Below are 4077 nucleotides of genomic sequence, written 5' to 3'. Positions count from 1 at the left end.
ATAAGAGGGTTTTCCCGCCAGTTACCCGCTTATGACAGGCTGTAGACGTTCGCGTCACGCCCCGGGGGTTGAAAAGAAGGTCCCCTTCTCCCCGTGTAGTCTGAGTGGATCTGGCTACCACCCTCAAGCGTCAGATACAGTTGTAGTATATATAAATACCCCAGAAAGTGAAGCGGAACACAGTCGCCCAGATAGCCGAATTGGTAAGGTTTCGAGATCTAATCGAAAGGCGTGGGTTCGGTCCCCACTCTGGGCGCGTGTTTTTCTTTCTTTCTCACGTAATTAATAACAATAAATAATAATGTAACGTCACTAACGGTAAAAAATATTCGAACCGTTCCCCTATGCCTTCTTTGGCGTTGTAGACTGCCGGCATTTTTTCCTGTATTTTCTAACGAGCCCCTCATTTACAAACCCTATTATCATGCGAAAGCTTAGCGAGGGCCTCGGTTCTGGCAGCCTTGATGCCAAGGTGGCATAAGAGGGTTTTCCCGCCAGTTACCCGCTTATGACAGGCTGTAGACGTTCGCGTCAAGCCCCGGGGGTTGAAAAGAAGGTCCCCTTCTCCCCGTGTAGTCTGAGTGGCGCTGGCTACCACCCTCAAGCGTCAGATACAGTTGTAGCATATATAAATACCCCAGAAAGGGAAGTGGAACACAGTCGCCCAGATAGCCGAATTGGTAAGGCATTCGAGATCTAATCGAAAGGCGTGGGTTCGGTCCCCACTCTGGGCGCGTGTTTTTCTTTCTTTCTTTCTCACGTAATTATTAACAATAAATAATAATGTAACGTCACTAACGGTAAAAAATATTCGAACCATTCCCCTATGCCTTCTTTGGCGTTGTAGACTGCCGGCATTTCTTCCTGTATTTTCTAACGAGCCCCTCATTTACAAACCCTATTATCATGCGAAAGCTTAGCGAGGGCCTCGGTTCTGGCAGCCTTGATGCCAAGGTAGCATAAGAGGGTTTTCCCGCCAGTTACCCGTATATGACAGGCTGTAGACGTTCGCGTCACGCCCCGGGGGTTGAAAAGAAGGTCCCCTTCTCCCCGTGTAGTCTGAGTGGCGCTGGCTACCACCCTCAAGCGTCAGATACAGTTGTAGTTTTTATAAATACCCCAGAACGTGAAGCGGAACACAGTCGCCCAGATAGCCGAATTGGTAAGGCATTCGAGATCTAATCGAAAGGCGTGGGTTCGGTCCCCACTCTGGGCGCGTGTTTTTCTTTCTTTCTTTCTCACGTAATTATTAACAATAAATAATAATGTAACGTCACTAACGGTAAAAAATATTCGAACCATTCCCCTATGCCTTCTTTGGCGTTGTAGACTGCCGGCATTTCTTCCTGTATTTTCTAACGAGCCCCTCATTTACAAACCCTATTATCATGCGAAAGCTTAGCGAGGGCCTCGGTTCTGGCAGCCTTGATGCCAAGGTATCATAAGAGGGTTTTCCCGCCAGTTACCCGCTTAGGACAGGCTGTAGACGTTCGCGTCACGCCCCGGGGGTTGAAAAGAAGGTCCCCTTCTCCCCGTGTAGTCTGAGTGGCGCTGGCTACCACCCTCAAGCGTCAGATACAGTTGTAGTATATATAAATACCCCAGAACGTGAAGCGGAACACAGTCGCCCAGATAGCCGAATTGGTAAGGCATTCGAGATCTAATCGAAAGGCGTGGGTTCGGTCCCCACTCTGGGCGCGTGTTTTTCTTTCTTTCTTTCTTTCTCAAGTAATTAATAACAATAAATAATAATGTAACGTCACTACCGGTAAAAAATATTCGAACCATTCCCCTATGCCTTCTTTGGCGTTGTAGACTGCCGGCATTTCTTCCTGTATTTTCTAACGAGCCCCTCATTTACAAAACCCTATTATCATGCGAAAGCTTAGCCAGGGCCTCGGTTCTGGCAGCCTTGATGCCAAGGTAGCATAAGAGGGTTTTCCCGCCAGTTACCCGCTTAGGACAGGCTGTAGACGTTCGCGTCACGCCCCGGGGGTTGAAAAGAAGGTCCCCTTCTCCCCGTGTAGTCTGAGTGGCGCTGGCTACCACCCTCAAGTGTCAGATACAGTTGTAGTATATATAAACACCCCAGAACGTGAAGCGGAACACAGTCGCCCAGATAGCCGAATTGGTAAGGCATTCGAGATCTAATCGAAAGGCGTGGGTTCGGTCCCCACTCTGGGCACGTGTTTTTCTTTCTTTCTTTCTCAAGAAATTAATAACAATAAATAATAATGTAACGTCACTACCGGTAAAAAATATTCGAACCATTCCCCTATGCCTTCTTTGGCGTTGTAGACTGCCGGCATTTCTTCCTGTATTTTCTAACGAGCCCCTCATTTACAAAACCCTATTATCATGCGAAAGCTTAGCCAGGGCCTCGGTTCTGGCAGCCTTGATGCCAAGGTAGCATAGGAGGGTTTTCCCGCCAGTTACCCGCTTATGACAGGCTTTAGACGTTCGCGTCACGCCCCGGGGGTTGAAAAGAAGGTCCCCTTCTCCCCGTGTAGTCTGAGTGGCGCTGGCTACCACACTCAAGCGTCAGATACAGTTGTAGTATATATAAATACCCCAGAAAGTGAAGCGGAACACAGTCGCCCAGATAGCCGAATTGGTAAGGCTATCGAGATCTAATCGAAAGGCGTGGGTTCGGTCCCCACTCTGGGCGCGTGTTTTTCTTTTTTTCTTTCTCAAGTAATTATAACAATAAATAATAATGTAACGTCACTACCGGTAAAAAATATTCGAACCATTCCCCTATGCCTTCTTTGGCGTTGTAGACTGCCGGCGATTTCTTCCTGTATTTTCTAACGAGCCCCTCATTTACAAAACCCTATTATCATGCGAAAGCTTAGCCATGGCCTCGGTTCTGGCAGCCTTGATGCCAAGGTAGCTTAAGAGGGTTTTCCCGCCAGTTACCCGCTTATGACAGGCTGTAGACGTTCGCGTCACGCCCCGGGGGTTGAAAAGAAGGTCCCCTTCTCCCCGTGTAGTCTGAGTGGCACTGGCTACCACCCTCAAGCGTCAGATACAGTTGTAGTATATATAAATACCTCAGAAATTGAAGCGGAACACAGTCGCCCAGATAGCCGAATTGGTAAGGCATTCGAGATCTAATCGAAAGGCGTGGGTTCGGTCCCCACTCTGGGCGCGTGTTTTTCTTTCTTTCTTTCTCACGTAATTAAAAACAATAAATAATAAGGTAACGTCACTAACGGTAAAAATATTCGAACCATTCCCCTATGCCTTCTTTGGCGTTGTAGACTGCCGGCATTTCTTCCTGTATTTTCTAACGAGCCCCTCATTTACAAACCCTATTATCATGCGAAAGCTTAGCGAGGGCCTCGGTTCTGGCAGCCTTGATGCCAAGGTAGCATAAGAGGGTTTTCCCGCCAGTTACCCGCTTATGACAGGCTGTAGACGTTAGCGTCACGCCCCGGGGGTTCAAAAGAAGGTCCCCTTCTCCCCGTGTAGTCTGAGTGGCGCTGGCTACCACCTTCAAGCGTCAGATACATGTTAGTATATATAAATACCCCAGAAAGTAAAGCGGAACACAGTCGCCCAGATAGCCGAATTGGTAAGGCATTCGAGATCTAATCGAAAGGCGTGGGTTCGGTCCCCACTCTGGGCGCGTGTTTTTCTTTCTTTCTTTCTCACGTAATTATTAACAATAAATAATAATGTAACGTCACTAACGGTAAAAAATATTCGAACCATTCCCCTATGCCTTCTTTGGCGTTGTAGACTGCCGGCATTTCTTCCTGTATTTTCTAACGAGCCCCTCATTTACAAACCCTATTATCATGCGAAAGCTTAGCGAGGGCCTCGGTTCTGGCAGCCTTGATGCCATGGTAGAATAAGAGGGTTTTCCCGCCAGTTACCCGCTTATGACAGGCTGTAGACGTTCGCGTCACGCCCCGGGGGTTGAAAAGAAGGTCCCCTTCTCCCCGTGTAGTCTGAGTGGCGCTGGCTACCACCCTCAAGCGTCAGATACAGTTGTAGTATATATAAATACCCCAGAAAGTGAAGCGGAACACAGTCGCCCAGATAGCCGAATTGGTAAGGCATTCGAGATCT

General features: G+C 48.1%; 1 non-coding gene across 1 annotated transcript; it reads left to right on the top strand.

The window, feature by feature from the left end:
- The first annotated feature begins 2113 nt into the window (after positions 1–2113).
- Positions 2114–2185, top strand: Trnar-ucu (transfer RNA arginine (anticodon UCU)). Its single transcript has one exon. It is a non-coding gene; the product is annotated as a tRNA-Arg (tRNA).
- Positions 2186–4077: the final 1892 nt, after the last annotated feature.

This window comes from Haemaphysalis longicornis, unplaced genomic scaffold, assembly GCF_048455015.1.
Source record: "Haemaphysalis longicornis isolate Haplotype H1 unplaced genomic scaffold, Haemaphysalis longicornis Haplotype H1 scaffold_5, whole genome shotgun sequence".
Lineage (NCBI taxonomy): Eukaryota > Metazoa > Arthropoda > Arachnida > Ixodida > Ixodidae > Haemaphysalis > Haemaphysalis longicornis.
This window is presented reverse-complemented; position numbering and strand designations above follow the sequence as displayed.